At 39.2% G+C, this 25,006-nt stretch overlaps 1 protein-coding gene and 1 pseudogene across 7 annotated transcripts in view; one reads left to right on the top strand and one right to left on the bottom strand.

Moving 5' to 3' along the window:
• The window catches only part of EDA (ectodysplasin A), a 371,435-nt gene that overhangs the window by 320,816 nt on the left and 25,613 nt on the right, over positions 1-25,006 (top strand). The gene's annotated exons all lie outside the window — the stretch shown is intronic.
• LOC115850031 (general transcription factor IIF subunit 2 pseudogene) lies at positions 23,211-23,953 on the bottom strand (annotated as a pseudogene).

Raw genomic sequence — 25,006 nt, 5'->3', positions numbered from 1 at the left:
TCTCCACTCTACTGTTGAGCCTCTTTAAAAGAGTAAGGTTCTTATTTTAGTTATTTTAATTTTTAGTTTTATAATTCCCATTTCATTCTTTTTTATAACTTTTCTTTGCTGAGGTTTTTTGTTTTTTTCATTTGTTTCAAAGGAATTTGTAATTAATTGTTGAGACAACTTTATGGTGGCTGATTTAAAACCTGTGTCAGACAGTTTCAACAATCTGATTCATCTCAGTATTATATCAGTTGATTTTCTTTTCTCACTCATATTGTGATGTTTATGGGTTTTGGTATGATGAGTTATTTTATTATATCCTTGGATGTTATATGAGAAGACTCTTGGTCCTATTTAAATCTTCTATTTTAGCAGGCATCATGCCTGGTTAGGTGTAATGTGTTCATTTTGGCCTACTACTGTGAGCTATAATTTCAACAACAATTTCATTTTCTGAGGGCTTACAGTGCTACTCTGGTCTGCTTCATGATCTAGCTCAATTTCAGCTCCTGCTTGGTCTCCACTGGTGCCACCTATGGGAGCAGAAGGTGCTTCTATGGCCCACCCAGTGTCATTAGGTAGAAGGCCAGGAATGCCAGAACTGTAGGGCAGAGAGTGTTTTCCCTTGCCTGTTCTCTGGACAGCCGGTGCTGGTGGACTCTTCACTTCATCCCTCCTGGTGCCTACAGAGGAAGAAATCACCTAACTGGGCTGCCTTATGCTGCCAGGTAGAATAGCAGGAAATACAGATTCTGTATGGGTCTTTGCCACCAGGTAGAGGTTTAGGAATTCCTGACCCTGATTCATCTTCTGCCATTCATTGAAGGGACAGGAAACACTTCGTATAGGAATGGATTTCATATTTTAAAGCTCCCTAATGTGATGCTGATGTGATATCTGCCTTTGTGTGATTTTTATCATATTGCCACCACTGGATGTTTGTTTCTTATTGAACTATCATTTTTTTCCCTGCTTTGAACCCAATATCTATTGCTTTCCAAGACTGTTACAAAGAAAGTTGTAACAAGTGGCAAAAATGAAAGATTTGGCATCAAATAACCCAAGTTTGAGTCTTGATTCTGCCTTTGACTGTGGGATACTAGACAAGTGATCTTCTCTTCCTTGAGTTTCTATTGTATTCCTTGTAAAATGGACCTACTGCCACCCACCCACAGTTAATGGAAAGATTAAGTCAAAAAATAATTGCAAATTCACTTTGTAAAATGATATGGAAAGGGGGTGGCACTTTTCTAACTCATCTGCTGTTCTCTGTAATCATTTCTGTTCTTGTCATCTCTGTACCATGAGCACCCCACTAGATGACCTTATTGTGCCAACCCTAAAGCTCTTGTTCTTAAATTCTAATCCTTGGACTGGTGCCAGGCTGACTACATAAGAATCATCTAGGGCTTGCTTTTGAAATACAGATTCCCTCGCTCTACCCCCAGATTTTATTTAGTAGATCTGAGATGAGGCCCAGATTTTTTTTTTTTTTTTTTTTTTTTTTTTTTTTTTGCAGTACGCAGGCCTCTCACTGTTGCGGCCTCTGCCATTGCAGAGCACAGGCTCCGGACGCGCAGGCTTAGTGGCCATGGCTCACAGGCCCAGCCACTCCACGGCATGTGGGATCCTCCCGGACCAGGGCACGAACCCGTGTCCCCTGCATTGGCAGGCGGACTCTCAACCACTGTGCCACCAGGGAAGCCCCAGATTTCTTAAACTCTGTATTTCTAAAATTCTCTCCAGACAATTCTTCAGACACAGCCAGTTATGAGACCCACTTTGTCTGAAACACTTAGCACCATACCTTGCATATGGCAGACAGTCAGAAAATCATTATTAAATTAAAGAAGTTCTGGAAAAGAGAAATCCATATGACTAAAAAGAAGTTGGATCTTAGAAAGAGAGGAGAAAGGAGCTAGAGTATATGAGACCAAAGAAAGGGAGACATTTCATGGCTGTTTTCTATTCCACGGTGAGTTATTTTGAAGACTCAGACAAGTTGTTCTCCATTTGTGGAATGAACTAAACAATAGACAATATGTGTAAATGATAGCAAGAGCAACTTCCATTATATACCAGGAAGAATTTATTGACCCTGGGTGGGATTCAGGGTTAAAGCAGATTACAGCAACATGTTGCAAACTAGCCATCCATAATGTTTCAAACTCCTACCCCTCCTAGGTCAAAGGGGACCTAGCCACATGATCTCTTAACATTCCCTTCCACTTCTGTGATTCCAGCTACATCATGAGTCCTTACAAGCAAAGTAAATTAAACTAGCAATTATTGCCTTTTAAATGCTAGTGATTTTAAGAGTTTTCTTTGAAAAGTCTTAGTCAATAGGAACATAAGACTATGAATAACACCAAAATATTTAGCTGTCTATTGAAACTTATTCACAGTATCAAATAAAATGGGAACAGATGCAACTGGACCAGAGCTTGGTTAAGTAGGTAACAGATTTATTGGACTTGCTCATTTTTTAAATTAAGGTTATAAACAACATATGTCAAAAATCTTATAAAACTGCTCTGGAAATCATCTTCCTGGAAAGCCAGAATCCCTGCTAATGTTCTGAATTTGCTTTTCAGAACTGAAAGATGACATCGTATACATCTGCAGCACTGTTTGAAACAATGCTTCTTTGAAACAGAGTTTACTCTGTGTGGGTGTGCATTCAGTAGCAACCCCAAAGTTTCAAACACCTGGTCTCTTCCCAGAATGTAATCCAGCCAATCCCTTGAGAGAAGACAGCTTTTCTATTTACAAATACAGGTGGTGTTGCTATGAGTTACAGTTTTCTGGAAGTTTTCATACATAGTTCATGATTTTAAAGCAAAAGGAAATCATATGAGAGTGAAATCACCAGATCTTCGGTCTATCCTGAAGGCTAGAGACTTGAGGAGAATCTCAGTTGGCTCTTTTTATTTTTGCTGTCACATATGTAAGTCTCCTGTTGAATCTCTCTGGTCCACTGTTCCCTCTAATGAAGTCATGTTCTGTGCTCAGGATAGTAATATCCTCAGAAGCAGATGTCTCCCATAAAGCATGACCTCATTCATTGGAATGGGAAGAGCGAGCAGTAGACTGCTAGGGTAAAATGGAGGGAAGGGCTTTGTTTAAAAATAGTTTTCTTAAATAATGTGTTCAACTTTTTATGAATTTCTATAAAAAGGCAAATCTAATTTGTTACAGTTTTTTGTTAGACTCATTCCTCAAATACAGAAGGGGCAACAACTAGGCCAGAAGGAACAGAGTCCTCACAGAGCAAAAACACTTCCATCCAGTTGTTTTTTATAGTGTGACAGATTTGGGTATAAAAGGGTGAAATTTGGGGTTTTCCAGATGCTAAATCTAGGCTCCGTATCGGACCCCACTGAATCACAGCCTAGATTTCAACAAGCGTTTTATAACAGCCCTGGAGCTCAGAAGAAATAAACTTAAGTGCTCAAGGAAAGTTACTGACCCAGATGCTCTCAGCAAATTAGGCAAGTGGGAACATTGCTAGAGAAGGAAAGGGTAGAGGAAAAGAGTGGACCAGTTAGAAAGATGCAGTTTGAAGCAATCCAAACTTGCTCAGGAGAATGGGCTTTCCAGGTTATTCCTGTTCCAGTTGTAGGGCAGCTCCTGAGCACTGACTTCTCAAATAATTAGGAATAATTGAAATTTATGACATCCTATAACCAGGCCTTTCAGTCACAGCCCACATGTTCTAGTGTGCTCTTTGCTTCTGTTTGTGTCTATACAGAAAGTGAGCATCCTAAGGTAAGAAGCTACAAAGAGCTACTTTCCTAGACAAAAGGCAAAGAACTTTCCACAAACAGCATCACAAGGAAATATAAGGTACTTATCATCAGAGCTCAGCATCTGTAATTTGTAAATTTAATCACTACATTCCCAGAAGAAGTCTGTTTCGTGGAAGCTTCAAGATGGCAGAAGAGTAAAACATGGAGATCACCTTCCTCCCCACAAATACATCAGAAATACATCTACATGTGGAACAACTCCTACAGAACACCTACTGAACGCTGGCAGAAGACCTCAGACCTCCCAAAAGGCAAGAAACTCCCCACGTACTTGGGTAGGGCAAAAAGAAAAACAGAGACAAAAGAACAGGGGCAGGACCTGCACCAGTGGGAGGAAGCTGTGAAGGAGGAAAAGTTTCCACACACTAGGAAGCACCTTCGTGGGCCAAGATGGGGGAGTGGACGGGCGGGAAGCTTCGGAGCCACAGAGGAGAGCGCAGCAACATGGGTGCAGAGGGCAAAGCGGACAGATTTCCGCACAGAGGATCGGTGCGACCGGCACTCACCAGCCCGAGAGGCTTGTCCGCTCACCCGCGGGGGCGGACAGGGGCTGGGAGCTGCGGCTCGGGCTTCAGTCGGATCGCAGGGAGAGTGGGGTTGGCTGCATGAACACAGGCTGAAGGGGGCTAGTGCGCCACACCTAGCCGGGAGGGAATCCGGTAAAAAGTCTGGAGCTGCTGAAAAGGCAAGAGACTTTTTCTTGCCTCTTTGTTTCCTGGTGCGCGAGGAGGGGGTATTAAGAGCACCACTTAAAGGAGCTCCAGAGACGGGCGCGAGGCGTGGCTATCAATGCGGACCCAGAGATGGGCATGAGACGCTAAGGCTGCTGCTGCCGCCACCAAGAAGCCTGTGTGCAAGCACAGGTCACTATCCACACCTCCCCTCTCGGGAGTCTGTGCAGCCCACCACTGCCAGGGTCCCATGATCCAGGGACAACTTCCCCGGGAGAACACACAGAGCCTCAGGCTGGTGCAACGTCACGCTGGCCTCTGCTGCTACAGGCTCGTCCCGCACTCCGTACCCCTCCCTGCCCCTGGCCTGAGTGAGCCAGAAGCCCCAAATCAGCTGCTCCATTAACCCCGTCCTGTCTGAGCAAAGAACAGGCACCTGAGGCGACCTACACACAGAGGTGGGTCCAAATACAAAGCTGAACCCCAGGAGCTATGTGAACAAAGAAGAGAAAGAGAAATTTCTCCCAGAAGCCTCAGGAGCAGTGGATTAAATCCCCACAATCAACTTGATGTACCCTGCATCTGTGGAATACCTGAATAGACAACGAATCATCCCAAATTGAGGAGGTGGACTTTGGGAGCAACGATATATATTTTTTCCCTTTTTCTCTTTTTGTGAGTGTGTATGTGTATGCTTCTGTGTGTGATATTGTCTGTATAGCTTTGCTTTTACCATTTGTCCTAGGGTTCTGTCTGTCCGTTTTGTTTTTTTTTTTCTTAGTATAGTTTTTAGCAATTGTTATTATTGGTGGATTTGTTTCTTGGTTTGGTTGCTATGTTCTTTCTTTTTTAATATTTTCATTACTTTTTAAAAATAATTTTTAAGAATTATTTTTTATTTTAATAACTATTTTATTTTACTTTATTTTATTCTATTTTATTTTATTGTATCTTCTTCTTTCTTTTTTTCTCCCTTTTATTCTGAGCTGTGTGGATGACAGGCTCTTGGTGCTCCAGCCAGGCGTCAAGGCTCTGCCTCTTGGGTGGGAGAGCCAAGTTCAGGGCACTGGTCCACAAGAGACCTCCCAGCTCCACATAATATCAAACAGCGAAAATCTCTCAGAGATCTCCATCTCAACGCCAAGACCCAGCTCCACTCAACAACTAGCAACCTACAGTGCTGGACACCCTATGGCAAACATTTGGCAAGACAGGAACACAACCCCGTCCATTAGCAGAGAGGCTGCCTAAAACCGTAATAAGGCCACAAACAACCCAAAACACACCATCAGACGTGGACCTGCCCACCAGAAAGACAAGATCCAGCCTCATCCACCAGAACACAGGCACTAGTCCCCTCCACCAGGAAGCCTACGCAACCCACTGAACCAAACTTAGCCACTGGGGACAGACACCAAAAACAACGGGAACCACGAACCTGCAGCCTGCGAAAAGGAGACCCAAAACACAGTAAGTTAAGCAAAATGAGAAGACAGAAAAACACACAGCAGATGAAGGAGCAGGGCAAAAACCCACCAGACCTAACAAATGAAGATGAAATATGCAGTCTACCTGAAAAAGAATTAAGAATAATGATAGTAAAGATGATCCAAAATCTTGTAAACAGAATGGAGAAAATACAAGAAACGTTTAACAAGGACCTAGAAGAACTAAAGAGCAAACAAACACTGATGAACAACACAATAAATGAAATTAAAAATTCTCTAGAAGGGATCAATAGCTGAATAACTGAGGCAGAAGAACGGATAAGTGACCTGGAAGATAAAATAGTGGAAATAACTACTGCAGAGCAGAATAAAGGTAAAAGATTGAAAAGAATTGAGGACAGTCTCAGAGACCTCTGGGACAACACTAAACACACCAACATGCGAATTATACGGGTCCCAGAGGAAGAAGAGAAAAATAAAGAGACAGAGAAAATATTTCAAGAGATTATAGTTGAAAACTTCCTTAATATGGGAAAGGAAATAGTTAATCAACTCCAGGAAGCACAGAAAGTCCCATACAGGATAAATCCAAGGAGAAACACGGCAAGACACATATTAATCAAACTGTCAAAAATTAAATGCAAAGAAAACATATTAAAAGCAGCAAGGGCAAAACAACAAATAACACACAAGGGAATCCCCATAAGGTTAACAGCTGATCTTTTGGCAGAAACTCTGCAAGCCGGAAGAGACTGGCAGGACATATTTAAAGTGATGAAGGAGAAAAACCTACAACCAAGATTACTCTACCCAGCAAGGTTCTCATTCAGATTTCATGGAGAAATTAAATCCTTTACAGAAAAGCAAAAGCTGAGAGAGTTCAGCACCACCAAACCAGCTTTACAACAAATGCTAAAGAAACTTGTCTAGGCAGGAAAAACAAAAGAAAGAAAAGACCTACAATAACCAACCCAAAACATCTAAGAAAATGGTAATAGGAACATACATACCGATAATCACCTTAAATGTAAATGGATTAAATGCTCCAACCAAAAGACATAGACTGGCTGAATGGATACAAAAACAAGACACATATATATGCTGTCTATAAGAGACCCACCTCAGACCTAAGGACACATACAGATTGAAAGTGAGAGGATAGAAAAAGATATTCCATGCAAATGGAAATCAAAAGAAAGCTAGTGTAGCGAATCTCATCACAGACAAAATAGACTTTAAAATAAAGGCTGAGACAAGAAAGGACACTACATAATGATCAAGGGATCAGTCCAAGGAGAAGACATAAAAATTGTAAATATTTATGCACCCAACATAGGAGCACCTCAATACATAAGGCAAATGCTAACAGCCATAAGAGGGGAAATTGACAGTAACACGATCGTAGTAGGGGACATTAACACCCCACTTTCACCAATGGACAGATCATCCAAAATGAAAATAAATAGGGAAACACAAGCTTTAAATGATACATTAAACAAAATGGACTTACTTGATATTTATAGGACATTCCATCCAAAAACAACAGAATACACATTCTTCTCAAGTGCTCAGGGAATGTTCTCCAGGTTAGATCATATCTTGGGTCACAAATCGAGCCTTCATTAATTTAGGAAAACTGAAATCATATCAAGTATCTTTTCTGACCACAATGCTATAAGACTAGATATCAATTACAGGAAAATCTGTAAAAAATACAAACACATGGAGGCTCAACAATACACTACTGAATAACCAAGAGATCACTGAACAAATCAAAGAGGAAATCACAAAATACCTAGAAACAAATGACAATGCAAACACGACGACCCAAAACCTATGGGATGCAGCAAAAGCAGTTCTAAGAGGGAAGTTTATAACCATACAATCCTACCTTAAGAAACAAGAAACATCTCAAATAAACAACCTAACCTTACACCTAAAGCAATTAGAGAAAGAAGAACAAAAGAAACCCCAAAGTTAGTAGAAGGAAAGAAATCATAAAGATCACATCAGAAATAAATGAGAAAGAAATGAAGGAAACGAAAGCAAAGATCAGTAAAACTAAATGCTAGTTCTTCAAGAAGATAAACAAGATTGATAAACGATTAGCCAGAGTCATTAAGAATAAAAGGGAGAAGACTCAAATCAATAGAATTAGAAAAGAAAAAGAAGTAACAACTGTTACTACAGAAATACAAAGGATCATGAGAGATTATTACAAGCAACTATATGCCAATAAAATGGACAACCTGAAAGAAATGGACAAATTCTTAGAAATGCACAACCTTCTGAGACTGAACCAGGAAGAAATAGCAATATGAGCAGGCCAATCACAAGCACTGAAATTGAAACTGTGATTAAAAATCTTCCAACAAACAAAAGCCCAGGACCACATGGCTTCACAGGCGAATTCTATCAAACGTTTAGAGAAGAGCTAACACCTATCCTTCTCAAACTCTTGCAAAATATAGCAGAGGTAGGACACCCCCAAACTCATTCTGCGAGGCCACCATCACCTTGATACCAAAACCAGACAAGGATGTCACAAAGAAAGAAAACTACAGGCCAATATCACTGATGAACATACATGCAAAAATCCTCAACAAAATACTAACAAACAGAATCCAACATCACATTAAAAGGATCCTACACCATGATCAAGTGGGGTTTATCCCAGGAATGCAACGATTCTTCAATATATACAAATCAATTAATGTGATAAACCATATTAACAAATTGAAGGAGAAAAACCATATGATCATCTCAATAGATGCAGAGAAAGCTTTTGACAAAATTCAACACCCATTTATGATAAAAACCCTGCATAGAGTAGGGTTAGAGGGGACTTTCCTCAACATAATAAAGGCCATATATGACAAACCCACAGCCAACATCATGCTCAATGGTGAAAAACTGAAACCATTTCCACTAAGATCAGGACAAGACAAGGTTGCCCACTCTCACCACTCTTATTCAACATAGTTCTGGAAGTTTTAGCCACAGCAATCAGAGAAGAAAAGGAAATAAAAGAATCCAAATCGGAAAAGAAGAAGTAAAGCTGTCACTGTTTGCAGATGACATGATACTATTCATAGAGAATCCTAAAGATGCCACCAGAAAACTACTAGAGCTAATCAATGAATTTTGTTAAGTAGCGGGATACAAAAGTAATGCACAGAAATCTCTTGCATTCCTATGCACTAATGATGAAAAATCTGAAAGTGAATTTAAGAAAACACTCCCATTTACCATTGCAACAAAAAGAATAAAATATCTAGGAATAAACCTACCTAAGGAGACAAAAGACCTGTATGCAGAAAATTATAACACACTGATTAAAGAAATTAAAGATGATACAAATAGATGGAGAGATATACCATTTTCTTGGATTGGAAGAATCAACATTGTGAAAATGACTCTACTACCCAAAGCAATCTACAGATTCAATGCAATCCCTATCAAACTACCACTGGCATGTTTCACAGAAGTACAACTAGAAAATCTCACAACTTGTATGGAAACACAAAAGACCCCGAATAGCCAAAGCAATGTTCAGAAAGAAAAACGGAGCTGTAGGAATCAGGCTTCCTGACTTCAGACTATACTACAAAGCTACAGTTATCAAGACAGTATGGTACAAAAACCAAAATATATATCAATGGAACAGGATAGAAAGCTCAGAGATAAACCAACGCACATATGGTCACCTTATCTTTGATAAAGGATGCAGGAATATACAGTGGAGAAAAGACAGCCACTTCAATACGTGGTGCTGGGAAAACTGGACAGCTACATGTAAAAGAATGAAATTATAAAACTCCCTAACACCATACACAAAAATAAACTCAGAATGGATTAAAGACCTAAATATAAGGCCAGACACTATCAAACTCTTAGAGAAAAACATAGGCAGAACACTCTGACAGAAATCACAGCAAGATCCTTTTTGACCCACCTCCTAGAGAAATGGAAATAAAAACAAAAATAAACAAATGGGACCTAATGAAACTTCAAAGCTTTTGCACAGCAAAGGAAACCATAAAGAAGACGAAAAGACAACCCTCTGAATGGAAGAAAATATTTGCAAATGAAGCAGCTGACAAAGGATTAATCTCCCAAATTTATAAGCAGCTCATGCAGCTCAATATCAAAAAAACAAACAACCCAATCCAAAAATGGGCAGAAGACCTAAATAGACGTTTCTCCAAAGAAAATATACAGCTTGCCAAGAAGCACATGAAAGAATGCTCAACATCATTAATCATTAGAGAAATGCAAATCAAAACTACAATGAGATATCATCTCACACTGGTCAGAATGACCATAATCAAAAAATCTACAAACAGTAAATGCTGGAGAGGGTGTGGAGAAAAGGGAACCCTCTTGCACTGTTGGTGGGAATGTAAATTGATACAGCCACTACGGAGAACAGTATGGAGTTTCCTTAAAAAACTAAAAATAGAACTACCATACTCCCCAGCAATCCCACTACTGGACATATACCCAGAGAAAATCATAATTCAAAAAGAGTCATGTACCAAAATGTTCATGGCAGCTCTATTTACAATAGCCAGGACATGGAAGCAACCTAAGTGTCCATCAACAGATGAATGGATAAAGAAGATGTGGCACATATATACAATGGACTATTAGCCATAAAAGGAAACAAAATTGAGTTATTTGTAGTGAGGTGGATGGACCTAGAGTCTGTCATACAGAGTGAAGTAAGTCAGAAAGAGAAAAGTAAATACCATATGTTGACACATATATATGGAATCTAAAAAAAAGAAGGAAAAAAATGGTTATGAAGAACCTAGGGGCAAGGTGGAAATAAAGACGCAGACCTACTAGAGAATGGACTTATGGATACGGCTGGGGGAAGGGAAAGCTGGGACAAAGTGAGAGAGTGGCATGGACTTATATATACTACCAAATGTAAAATAGATAGCTAGTGGGAAGCAGCCGCATAGCACAGGGAGATCAGCTTGGTGGTTTGTGATCACCTAGAGGAGTGGAATAGGGAAAGTGGGAGGGAGGGAGATGCAAGACGTGAGAGATGTGGGGACATATGTATATGTATAAATGATTCACTTTGTTATAAAACAAAGTAACACACCATTGTAAAGCAGTTATACTCCAATAAAGATGTTTTTTACAAAAAATAAGAATAGAATCCTTTCCAAAAAAAAGTGTGTTTCAGTTACAGTTGTGTGTTAAAAAGTGAAGGCGTGCCAATTATTCTGCAAATATGAATTGATGGTGATACATACTGAAATTATATTTATTTCTCCAACTCCTCAATTAGTCATCTTTGCTGGCAACTAGCCCTCCTCCAAAGATCAATTTAAGCTCATCTCTACCATAAAGCAAACCTTCCCAGAGAAAACCTCCCAGACTTCATTTCTCATGCTCCTTGAGCCAATCCATCTCCTTCTTCCTTCCACATATCTCTCATCTTTCCCTCTAAAGGCAATGGCATTGGTACCTGAAATGAAAATACACAGAAAACAGGTAAGAAGAGATCAATAGACTTTTTTCTAAATTAGTGTGTTGGGTAAGCTGTTACAAAAAAACTGAGACTATATATCAGTTGTCCCTCAGCAAGTGCTACAAACCAGGAGTAGCTGTAAATGTTTTAAATGAAAGCTATTGTACATTTTTTTCCACCACAGAGAAAAACCACCCAATGACATCTTAGGGAATAAAAGGAGTTGGGCCCAAATCAAGATATTATAGCACTGATACTTCCCTTGCTCTATAAACCTGCAAAGTAAACAAAGAGAAGGAATACTTCTCAATACAGTTAATGAAATTGGTATAACCTTGATAACAAACCCTTCCAAAAAGCAGCACCAAAAAGAAAACTAAAGTTGTCTCACATAAAAAAATCCTAAATAAACTACTACCAAGTCAAACCCTGCAAAATATTTAAAGTATAACATGTCATGACCAAGTAGGGTTTGTCTTAGGAAAGCAAAGATGGTTCAATAATAGGAAATCTCTTAATATCACATTACATCATTGGCTCAAAGGATATGTTATATGATCAGTTCAGATAGATTTGATAAAAATTTAACACCGTTTTCTGATAATTCTTAGTAAACTAGGAATAAAATAAAATAAAGGGGTATTATTTAATATGATAAAGAATTTCTTGTGCTTTATAAGAAATAGCATAGTACTTACTGGCAAATATATTAGAGACTTTCCTGCCAAAATCAAATCAAATCAAAGATGCTCATTATAACTTCTGATGTTCAAATTATTCTTTTTTTTAATTCTCTTTTTAAAATTAATTTATTTATGTATTTGGCCACACCACACAGCTTTGGAATCTTAGTTCCCCAACTAGGGATTGCACCCGGGCCCCCTGCAGTAGAAGCATGGAATCCTAACCACTGGACCGCCAGGGAATTCCCTTCAACATTATTCTTGAAGTGGTAGCCAATGCAATGAGGCAAGAAACTGAAATAAGAAGTGTTAACTATTGAGCAATTATACAAGCTATCATTATTTTTACAGATATGATTCTATAGATAGAAAACCCAAGATAGTTGATCGAAAAGATAAGACAAATTTGAGAGATCACCAAGGTGGCCAGGTCTTATATTGTCTGTTTCATGTAGTACAAATATAGTGTTAAACATCTTGTGTTCAAACAACATTTATGAGTTGAATATAATTGAAAGAATTAACTGAAAAGAAAAGAACTTTCTACAGGAAGCTGAATCCTTCAACACCATTTCATAATGTTGCTGTGCCTTAGGATTTTCACTCTGAACACTAATTTTTTTAGATTAAAGTCTTGGTTATTTGAGCTTTCTGTTTTCTTGGTTTGGGGATGAATTAAATTTATATGCTTATGAAATTTTGCAACGAACTTATATTTATTGTGTGCCTAAAGAATGTCTTGTACATGTTATTTATGTTATCTTTTATAATCCTTAAAACTCTCTAAGGTAAGTAGTAGTATCCCCATTTTACAAATGAGGGTGCACTCAGAGGGATGAAGCAATTTTCTCTGTGTCATTACAGCACTTAGTAAGTGGTGGAGCTGGAGCTTGAATGCAATTCTGTGGCTTACAATAATGTATCCAATATCCCTGCAAAGGAAAATGTATTTCCTGGAATAAAGTTCTGCAGAATACAATGTGTAGAACATGGCATGCACAATTGGGGTGGCAATACTGAAAATAGAAAAGCAAGCTCACATTTTCCATGTTGAAGGATAACCTCAGGTGAAGCCAGATAGGTATACCCTTTTTGGGAAAAAAATAAAATTGAATTGGCTCTTCCTAAATTAAAGTATTGAGCAGCACTTCCATCCTAGGGCAGGTACTAATGTAAATGACCAGAGAGTGTACACAAACTGAGCATTGGAAGTTCCCAGTTTGTCCTGTTATAAGAAGAATCCAATGTGACTCAGGTTGAGCCTTGTCTCTGATTAAAGGGACAGTATATGCACAGCAGGACAGCATCTAGCCATCTCGGACTATTCTGGGACACAGTCAAGAGCCATGTTGCATACGTGTGGTTCTCAATGTAACTGCTATGTGTGGTTTGGCTGGTCAGCTGTCATGGCTGCACTCCTCCCCAGTGAAAGGGAACCAGAGGACCACCCGCCCACCCTTAGCAACGCTGACAAAATTACTTCTGGGGATAGCACATGGCACCAGCCATCTGGGCCCATTGATGAGGTTGACCTGCCCACAGGAGGATAGGATAGCTCTGATGATTTATGTCATGCCACCAGATCAGATTCTCTCTCATTCCTCTGCTTTGCCAAACGAAAAGGTTAGGATGATAAATTGTCAGTATAACCTTTAACATGTTTAATGAGTTAACACATCTCAACTGCTAAAGCAATCCATATGATTCATGTGCATACTGCATACAACAATTTCTTGCATTTTCTTAGCACCTCACACTTTCAAAAATTTGATTCTGTTTCTATCTCATTTATCCCCAGAGCTGAAGGTTGAATGCCCCAGATTTCAAGCCCAAGTGAAGAGGAGAATGGTGCTACCGTTAACAGAAATGAAGGAAATGGCACTCAAGGCTTTACCTAGAGCACTGATTCTCAAGCTTGGCCACACATTAGAATCACCCCAGGCGCTTTTCAAAATTCTCATGTCCGTGTCCAGCTCCAAACCAGTTGCATCAGAATCTCTAGGGGTGGGGTCCAGGCATTGAGAGTTTTTGAAGTTTCCCAGGTGATTTCAATGTACAGCCAGATTTGAGAACCACTAACTTAGAAGATGAGTTCAATCTGAAGCATGTGAGTTCCAAGAAACAGGAATGTGTTCAAGAGGCAATGTCACAATGGTAGTTGGAGACATGGGCTATGATTTAGGAAGTATGATTCTCCATAAGTGTTGAAGCCCTGGAAATAAATATACTCATGAGAGAGTATATAAGTAGAGAAAAGCAAGAGCCTGAAGGCTAACCTTTGCTATTCATAGTAAGATTTCTCTGTTAACCTAGTTTAAAAATTTTTTTTCAGCCATGTGGTTTCAAAATGAAAAAGACATACTTGACTAATAGAGGCCTTTGTGGAAGGAACTGTGCATGTATCCAAAGGTAACTAAGGGTGTAATGTATTTAGACATTAAAAAAACTTTAATTGAAGCTCTGCAGCAAAGGTTATCATGCTTTAAGTTGTGTCACCATGCACCATGCAATTAGAGGGGCCATCCTATGAAGAGGGCTTGAATGCAGGGATAAAGGGTAATGACAAGCACACATCTTACTTGGTTGGGAAGCATAAACAGCAGAGTTTCTATAATAGCTATTTCTGGTTTCATTTAACATTTTAATATATGGTCTGAATGAGAGTTTGCAGTGATATGTCTAAGTTCTTAGATGATGAATCATTTAGTCCAAACACCCATTCAAAGCTCTGCTACTTACTGGCTGTGTGACCCCTGACAAGTTACTTAACCTCTCCTGTCCTGTTTCCTCGGCTCTAAAATAATGAAATTGGACATAAACGTCTCAGCTAGAAATTCTATAGCTTAGCTTAACTCGGCTCCCCTCTCTGTATCTACAAAGAAAACAACACATAATCAAGTTCTTTAGTTGATTAGAGCAATGTTAGAGCGTGACGATTATGGGGTCAAGGATCAGAGAAAGCAATTGTTAGAATTATTCACTATACAGAGTTCATTGTAACCAGATTGGCAAAGCACTGTTTCTGCCAGCCATCTGCTGGATCATAAAAATAGCTTTGTTATACAGGACCATACTTTATAATTGGATTTAACCTGTATCACAGATTTCTTCAACAATGAATTTATAAATCTCTTATACAGCATTTTAGAGCTGAGGTTCACAGGATTTTAGAGTAAGAGGTCACCTAGTCCATTCCTATATTTGGCAGAAGGAGAGAGAAATGCAAACAGGTGAAGTGCTTTGCCCAATGTCAGACAGCAAATAAGTCATGGAGCTATATCTCCAGGCAACTAGTCCAGTTCTCTTCTTACACTCAGTTCCCAAAGCAGTCAGAAATATAGCCATTAGTGTCCTCAGGCCCGACCTATTTTGAAGCTGTTTGGTACGCCTGTCAGGCACAGATGTGGCTTGATAATAATGGTGATGAGAAATGAATGTGATGATTATAGCTGCTATTTCTTGAGTACCTATACATTCCAGGCATTGTGCTAAGTACTGTGCATTATCTCACTTAATCCTCCTGACATTTCTTTTGAGGTAGATATAATTGTCCCAGTTTTCATAAATGAAAAAATTCAAAGAAGTGAAGTAACTTGCCCAAGATCACACAGGCATTGAATGTTAGAACTAGAATTCCAGCCCAGTTATGAAAGAATAACAAAGCTCAAGCTCTTTCCACAATTTTAGTATTTACCAAACAGTATAATCCAGAACATTAATTCAACAAGAGATAGATAGGTCTTTTTCGAAAAACGTTCTCTGGCCAAATAGGTTTGGGAAATGCTGCATTTCATATTGCATTCTGGAGAGTCACATTTCTCGTTCGTGTATTAAAAGATTTGAGAAGTCTTCAGTGAAGAAATCTGTTTATTGTTCCTTAACCCTATTTTTTCCCAAACTCTTTTTGATCAAAGCATCCTTTTCCTGAGGACATCTGTTAATATCACACCGGACCCTGGTACTGTCTGGAACGTAGTGTAAAAACACTGCACTAGACGACACAATCCATTCCATTTATCTTTACAATCCTCCTCACAGACTGCTGCTCTTGGACCTGGCATTTTCATCCTAACCATGAAAGTGACAAAGACTTGATGTCGCAAAATATTTCTTTACCAAAAACATACATTTGTCACTTTGGGAACATCTCTGGCGACATGAAGGAATCTATACTTCATGGAACTTTGAGAGACCATTAGGCGTCTAAAATGTCAGCAGTTAGTGTGACTGTTTTAGTGTTGCCTGAACCACAGTAATATTTTGATATTCTTGACAATATTTTTGAGTCTTTCCCAAACCAAACCAGAACTGAGCCAGAAAAGTTTCACAGCTGATCATAACTTAACTCATGGAGTCAATTGCTTTGTGGAGCCTGAGGCCTCAAGCATGAGCCTCTGCTGCAAAGGCTAGAGAGGAAATCCTTGGATGAAGAATGCAAGCCTTCTCACATCGGAAATACTTTAGAGATTGGGATGTGATGGGGTGGGGTGGGAATCAATTTGCACAGCCCTACCTTTTCTTGGCTTTTTGTCATGCTTAGAGCAGATGTTGGAACTGTAATCTGGGCTCTGAACATGGGCATTCCATGTGGTGCTCATTCAAAATTCTCACTCTTCTTTGAAGCTAATGGCTTCCATCTTCTTCAAATGTATTGAACTTGCCACATGTATTTGTGCATTCTCTCTGTTTACAATTCTTATGGCGTGAGATAGAACATGAAGTAAGCTCTTAAGGTTATAAGATTTGAAGATACAGAGTATGTTGAAGGTTGTTTATCTTTTTTTTTTCTTAATAAAAATTACCAATCCTCATCTGCCAGCCATTGTCCTTACTTTCCTCCTTATTGCTTATCACTGTAGAAATCTTGGCCATGTCCAGTTCTCTGGTGTAGCTCTCTATATAAAGGGAGGGAAGCATGAAAGTGGGGAGCCTACTACCTATATAACGAAAGAACAAATTAAATTAACGTTTATTGAGTACCTACTATGAGCACATCACTTTCACTTATTTAGTCTGCAAAACAACTCTGTAAATTGACTGGCAATTTTTGATGCTGTTATTGGTATTCTTAGCATGACTGTGATTCAGTAGAAAGTACAATGAACTTGGAGTCAGAAGAATCTTTGTCCACTTCCTTCAGTTGTTCATTTATTCATTCAACAAACATTGTACTGAGCACTTACTATAAAAGATATGCTTTACATGCTGGAGATACAGAGATGAATAAGGCATAGCCCTTGCCCTCAAGGAGTTAAAAACTTAGTAAATTGAACAATCACATAATCAGAAAATTATAATTTGATGGGTGCAATAGTTTATTAGGGGAACACAAAGGAATTGTGGCCTGAGCTGAGTCTTAAAGAATGAGTAGACACTGAGAAAAAGATGGACTGAAGAAGGGCACTTCAGGCAGAGGGTATGGCATGAAGGAAGGTACAGAGGCAAGAGGTGTATGGAAGAGGGTAGGGAGGGGGCATAGTGGATATAGAGCCAGGGCTTAGAGGTCTATGTTGAACTATATGCAGTTTGGTGTTGCTTTTAAACTAGTGGATGTTTTATAGATTTATTTTCATAGTTAATAGACTATGTTTTAGAGCAGTTTTAGGTTTATAGGAAAATTGAGCAGAAATAGTCCCCATATACTCTCTCTCCCCCAACCCTTTGCAACCACTTATCTTTTTACTGTCTCCACAGTTTTGCCTTTTCCAGAATGTCACACAGTTGGAATCATGCAGTATGTAGCCTTCACAGACTGGCCTCTTTTACTTAGCAATATGCATTTAAAGTTCCTCCATGTCTTTGTGTGGTTTGATAGCTTATTTCTTTTGACTGCTGAATAATATTCCATTGTACGATGGACCAGTTTGTTTATCCATTCACCTATTTTTTTCTTTTTATTAAATTTATATATTTATTTTTGGCTGTGTTGGGTCTTCGTTTCTGTGCGAGGGCTTTCTCCAGTCATGGCGAGCGTGGGCCACTCTTCATCGCGGTGCGCGGGCCTCTCACTGTCGCGGCCCCCCCGTTGCGGAGCACAGGCTCCAGACGCGCACGCTCAGTAGCTGTGGCTCATGGGCCTAGTTGCTCCACGACATGTGGGATCCTCCCAGACCAGGGCTCGAACCCGTGTCCCCTGCATTGGCAGGCAGATTCTCAACCACTGCGCCACTGGGGAAGCCCCTATCCATTCACCTATTGAATGATATTTTAATTGCTTCCCATTTTTGGCAATCATGAATAAAGCTGCTGTAGACATTCATATGCAGGTTTTTGTTTGAATATAAGTTTTCAACAAATTTGGGCAAACCTAGGAGTATGATTACTGGATTGTATGGTTAGACTATTTTTAGCTTTGTAAGAAACTGCCAAACTTTCTTTCAATGTGCCTATACTATTTTGCATTCCCACCCACAATGAATGAGAGTTCCTGTTGCCCTGCATCCTTGCCAGCAATTAGTGTTGTCAGTATTTTGGATTTTAGCGATTCTAGTAGGTGTGTAGTGCTAGCTCATGCTTAATTTGCATTTCCCTAATGACATATGATGTTGAGCATCATATGCTTATTTTTAATCTATATATCTTCTTTGGTGAGGTGTCTGTTTCAATCTTTTGCCCATTTCTTAATTGGATTATTCATTTTCTGATTGTTGAGTTTTAAGTCTTCTTTTTATATACTGGATACCAGTCCTTTACCAGATATGTGTTTTGCAAATAATCTCTCCCAGTCTGTGGCTTGTGTTTTCATTTACTTAACAGTATCTTTCTCAGAGCAGAATTGTTTAATTTTAATGAAGTCCAGGATTAACAATTTTTTTCTTTCATGGATTGTGCTTTGGGAGCTTTACCTGAAAATCTACTGCCAAACCCAAGGTCAGGTAGATTTTTTTCATATGTTATTTTCTAGGAGGTTTTTTGTTTTGTTTTGTGTTTTGTTTCAGAATAAGGAACTTTGGCTTTTTCATTCCTTTTGAGAGTTTCTGTAGTTGACTACTTTTTTCCTGCTATGCCATTCACTTTGAATCTGTATTACCTCAATTCCTCAGAGAGAAAAAGGACAGGGAGTCCTCATTTAGAAAACATTTCCTAATTTTTTTTTTTTTTTTTTTTTGCGGTACTCGGGCCTCTCACTGTTGTAGCCTCTCCCATTGTGGAGCAAAAGCTTCGGACACACAGGCTCAGTAGTCATGGCTCACGGGCCTAGCCGCTCCACGGCATGTGGAATCTTCCCGGACCGGGGCACGAACCCGTGTCCCCTGCATCGGCAGGCGGACTCTCAACCACTGCAGCACCAGGGAAGCCCCATTTCCTAATTTTACATTTTAAAAGTTAATATTTAAAAAGAAAAACCTTCTTCAACCCCAACCCCTAAGCCCATCATGAGTAATCTGGTTTAATACAAGTTAAGTCTATAAATAAATGTGTTCTTTTTCCTCAAAAATCACTTAAACAACTATACAAGAATTACTGTTTTAATAAAATTAGAAATGAAAAAGGACAAGTTAAAACAGACACCGCAGAAATACAAAGCACCCTAAGAGACTACTACAAGCAACTCTATGCTGATAAAATGGACAACCTGGAAGAAATGGACAAATTCTTAGAAAGGCATAACCTTCCAAGACTGAATCAGGAAGAAATAGAAAATATGAACAGACCAATCACAAGTAATGAAATTGAAACTGTGATTAAAAATCTTCAAACAAGGTCTTCCCTGGTGGCGCAGTGGTTGAGTGTCCGCCTGCCGATGCAGGGGACACAGGTTCGTGCCCCGCTCTGGGAGGATCCTGCATGCCATGGAGCAGCTGGGCCCATGAGCCATGGCTACTGAGCCTGCGCATCCAGAGCCTGTGCTCCACATCAGGAGAGGCCACAACAGTGAGAGGCCCATGTACCGCAAAAAAAAAAAAAAAAAATCTTCCAACAAACAAAACTCCAGGACCAGAGGTTTCACAGGTGAATTCTATCAAACATTTAGAGAAGAGATGCAATCTTTGGGACTTCCCTGGTGGCGCAGTGGTTAAGAATCTGCCTGCTAAAGAAGGAGACACGGGTTCAAGCCCTGATTCAGGAAGATCCCACATGCCACGGAGCAACTTAGCCCGTGCACCACAACAACTAGTGAGCCTGTGCTCTACAGCACACAAGCCACAACTACTGAGCCCGTGTGCCACAACTACTGAAGCCCACGTGCCTAGAGCCTGTGCTCCGCAACAAGAGAAGCCACCCCAATGAGAAGCCCGCACACTACAGTGAAGAGCAGCTCCCGCTTGCCTCAACTAGAGAAAGCCCGCAAGCAGAAATGAAGACCCAACACAGGTAAAAATAAATAAATCTATTAAGGAAAAAAAACATTTAGAGAAGAGCTAACACCCATCCTTCTCAAACTCTTCCAAAAATTTGCAGAGGAAGGAAAACTCCCAAACTCATTCTGTGAGACCACCATCACGCTGATACCAAAAGCAGACAGAGATACTACAAAAAAAGAAAATTACAGACCAATATCACTGATGAATATAGATACAAAAATCCTCAACAAAATACTAGCAAACAGAAACCAACAACACATTAAAAGGATCATACACCAAGATCAAGTGGGATTTATCTCAGAGATGCAAGGATTCTTCAATATATGCAAATCAATCAGTGTGATACACCATATTAACAAACTGAAGGAGAAAAACCATATGATCATCTCAATAGATGCAGAAAAAGCTTTTGACAAAATTCAACACCCATTTATGATAAAAACTCTCCAGAAAGTGGGCATAGAGGGAACCTACCTCAGCATAATAAAGGCCATATATGACAAACCCACAGCAAACATCATTCTCAATGGTGAAAAACTGAAAGCATTTCCTCTAAGATCAGGAACAAGACAAGGACATCAACTCTCACCACTATTATTCAACATAGTTTTGGAAGTCCTATCCACGGCAATCAGAGAAGAGAAAGAAAGGAAAGGAATACAAACTGGAAAAGAAGAAGTAAAACTGTCGCTGTTTGCAGATGACATGATACTATACATAGAGAATCTTAAAGATGCCACCAGAAAACTACTAGAGGTAATCAATGAATTTGATAAAGTTGCAGGATACAAAATTAATGCACAGAAATCTCTTGCATTCCTATACACTAATGATGAAACATCTGCAAGAGAAATTAAGGAAACTCTCCCGTTTACCATTGCAATAAAAAAATAAAATACCTAGGAATAAACCTACCTAAGGAGACAAAAGACCTGTATGCAGAAAACTATAACACACTGATGAAAGAAATTAAAGATGATACAAACAGATGGAGAGATATACCATGTTCCTCTACTGGAAGAATAAATATTGTGAAAATGACTATACTACCCAGAGCAATATACAGATTCAATGCAATCCCTATCAAATTACCAATGGCAGTTTTTATAGAACTAGAACAAAAAATCTTAAAATTTGTATGGAGAAACAGAAGACCCCAAATAGCCAAAGCAGTCCTGAAGGAAAATAACGGAGCTGGAGGAATCAGACTCCCTGGCTTCAGAGCATACTACAAAACTACAGCAAACAAGACAATATGGTACTGGCACAAAAACAGAAATATAGATCAATGGAACAAGATAGAAAGCCCAGAGATAAACCCACGCACCTGTGGTCAACTAATCTATGACAAAGGAGGCAAGGATATACAATGGAGAAAAGACAGTCTCTTCAATAAGTGGTGCTGGGAAAACTGGACAGCTACATGTAAAAGAATGAAATTAGAACACTCCCTAACATCATACACAAAAATAAACTCAAAATGGATTAGAGACTTAAATGTAAGTCCGGGCACTATAAAACTCTTAGAGGAAAACATAGGAAGAACACTCTTTGACATAAATCACAGTAAGATATTTTTTGATCCACCTGCTAGAGTAATGGAAGTAAAAACAAAAATAAACAAATGGGACCTAATGAAACTTAAAAGCTTTTGCACAGCAAAGGAAACCATAAACAAGATGAAAAGACAACTCTCAGAATGGGAGAAAATATTTGCAAATGAATCATTGTATAAAGGATTTAATCTCCAGGATATATAATCAGCTCCTGCCGCTCAGTATTAAAAAAAACAAACAACCCAATCCAAAAATGGGCAGAAGACCTGAATAGACATTTCTCCAAAGAAGACATACAGATGGCCAAGAAGCACATGAAAAGCTGCTCAACATCACTAATTATTAGAGAAATGCAAATCAAAACTACAATGAGGTATCACCTCACACCAGTTAGAATGGGCATCATCAGAAAATCTACAAAGAACAAATGCTGCAGAGGGTGTGGAGAAAAGAGAGCCCTCTTGCACTGTTGGTCGGAATGTAAACTGATACAGCCACTATGGAGAACAGTATGGAGGTTCCTTAAAAAACTAATAATAGGACTGTCATACGCCCCAGCAATCCCACTACTGGGCATATACCCAGAGAAAACCATAATTCAAAAAGGTACATGCACCCCAATGTTCATTGCAGCACTATTTACAATAGCCAGGTCGTGGAAGCAACCTAAATGCCCATCGACAGATGAATGGATAAAGAAGATGTGGTACATATATACAATGGAATATTACTCAGCCATACAAAGGAACGAAATTGGGTCATTTGTAGAGACATGGATGCATCTAGAGACTCTCATACAGAGTGAAGTAAGTCAGAAAGAGAAAAACAAATATCGTATATTAACGCATATATGTGGAACCTAGAAAATGGTACAGATGAACCAGTTTCCAGAGCAGAAATTGAGACACAGTAGTAGAGAAAAAACATATGGACACCAAGGGGGGAAAGCAGCATGGGGTGAGGGTGGCAGTTGATGAATTGGGAGATTGGGTTTGACGTGTATACACTGAGGTGTATAAAATGGATGACTAATAAGAACCTGCTGTATAAAAAAAATAAAATTTAATTTAAAAAATAATAAAATTTCATTTCAACTGTTAAAAAGAAAAAGAAGTATTGTTTTAAAAATTTACCTAGAGAAATTAAAGTACCATTCATTTTCCCCCTGTAACAGATGGTGCTCAAGGATTCACGTATCAAGGCCATTTGCTTATCTCATCACACTTTAGTTGTTCTGTTAGCAGGCAGGCTTTGAATGTGCTTAATCATTCTTTTCTCCTCCTTGATAATGTCTGTACTCTGGCTTCAGCTCTCATGTGTTTTTGTGGAGCCCTTTTACATTTTGAATACCAATTTCTTTTAAGATTTCCTTCAGGTACGACACAGGCTGTTTTGTGATGTCCACCAAGTCCTTAAGATTATAATATTGATGTTTCTCAAAAGCTGAAAACAGCATGTCTAAAATGTGTTATCAGCTCGAGCTCGTTTTCCATCTTTCTTTTTCCTTTCATATTCAATATTGTACTGATGATTAACAACAGGTTTGTAATTGGTTGTCACAGCTTTGTTCAGTTGCTGTAATAGCCTTACAGGTTTGGAAGATTCTTCTATTTGTAATCTCTTTAATCTCATGTACTTTTCACTGGCAGTGGGTCAACATTCAACTCTTTGTACCACTATTCCTTCCAGTGAAAGCTTATCCGATGAGCTCTTATTAGACACTGTTAATGCCTGTCCCCCAACACTTTGCAAGACAAATATATGTACTCTAGGAGCACTGCCTGAAGCTGATTTTCCGCCAATATCATGAATATTTGCAAGGGCCTCATTCAAAGTAAATGACACCTCCATCCTTCCTTGATTTTTGTCAATCCACAGTTTCCCAACTTCACCTCTTCCAGGACCTTTAGCCCAATGCTGTGACAAATATTTAGGAACCTTCACCAGCCACACTCTGGTGTTCTGTTTGGCGCCGGTCAGGCTGAGTTCCCCTCTTTCCTCCATGGGTCTATCACCAACGGAGGCGTGCAGGCCACAGCAGCGGCCCCAGGAGCTGGGGGGCTACGGGGCAAGGGACCAGAGCACAGGGCAAGCCCTGGCCGGGAGCTGATTGTGAAGAGCCGGGGTCCACCTACTCAGATGCTGGGAGCCCGGGGGCCTTCTAGGAATTTTAGAGTTTTCTGTTTTACATTGAGTTCTGTGATCCATTTTGAGTTTATTTTTGTGGAAGTTATAAGGACAGTGTCTAGCTTCTTTTTTGCATGGGCATGTCCACTTGTTCCAACACCATTTGTCGAAAAAACTATTCTTTCTCCATTAGATTGCCTTTGCTCCTTTGTCAAAAATCAGTTGACTATATTTGTTTGGGTCTATTTCTGGGCTCCCTATTCTGGTCCATTAATCTATATGTCTATTATTCCACCAATACCACACTATCTTGATTACCATAGCTTTATGCTAAATTTTGAATCAGGTAGTTTTAGCCCTCCAACTTTGTTCTTATTCTTCAATATTGTGTTAAATATTGTGAGTCTTTTTCCTTTCCATATAAAATATAGAATCAGAGGTTTTTGTATCCACAAAATAACTTGCTGGGAGTTTTACTTGGGGTTACATTGAGTCTATAGATCAAGTTAAAAAGAAATGACATTTAACAATACTGAGTCTTCCTATCCATGAACACAGAATATCATTCCATTTATTTAGGCTTTTATTTCTTTCATCAGAGTTTTCCTCATATAGATCTTGTACATATTCTGTTTGATTTATGCATAAATATTTCTCCTTTTTTTGGTGCTAAAGTGTTTTTTTTTAATTTCAAATTCCAGTCATTCGTTGTTAGTATAGGAAAATAATTGACTTTTGTATATTGGGCTTGTATCTCACAGCCTTATTATATTTGCTTATTAGTTCCAGGAGCTTTTTGGTCAACGCTCTGGTATTTTTCACATAGAAAATCATGTCATCTGCAAACAAAGACAGTTTTATTTCTTTCTTCCCAATCTGTATGCCTTTTCTTTTCTTGTCTTACCTTATTGCCTTAGCTAGGAGCTCCAG

The sequence above is a fragment of the Globicephala melas genome, chromosome X (genome assembly GCF_963455315.2).
Source record: "Globicephala melas chromosome X, mGloMel1.2, whole genome shotgun sequence".
In the NCBI taxonomy this organism is placed as follows: Eukaryota; Metazoa; Chordata; class Mammalia; order Artiodactyla; family Delphinidae; genus Globicephala; species Globicephala melas.
This window is presented reverse-complemented; position numbering and strand designations above follow the sequence as displayed.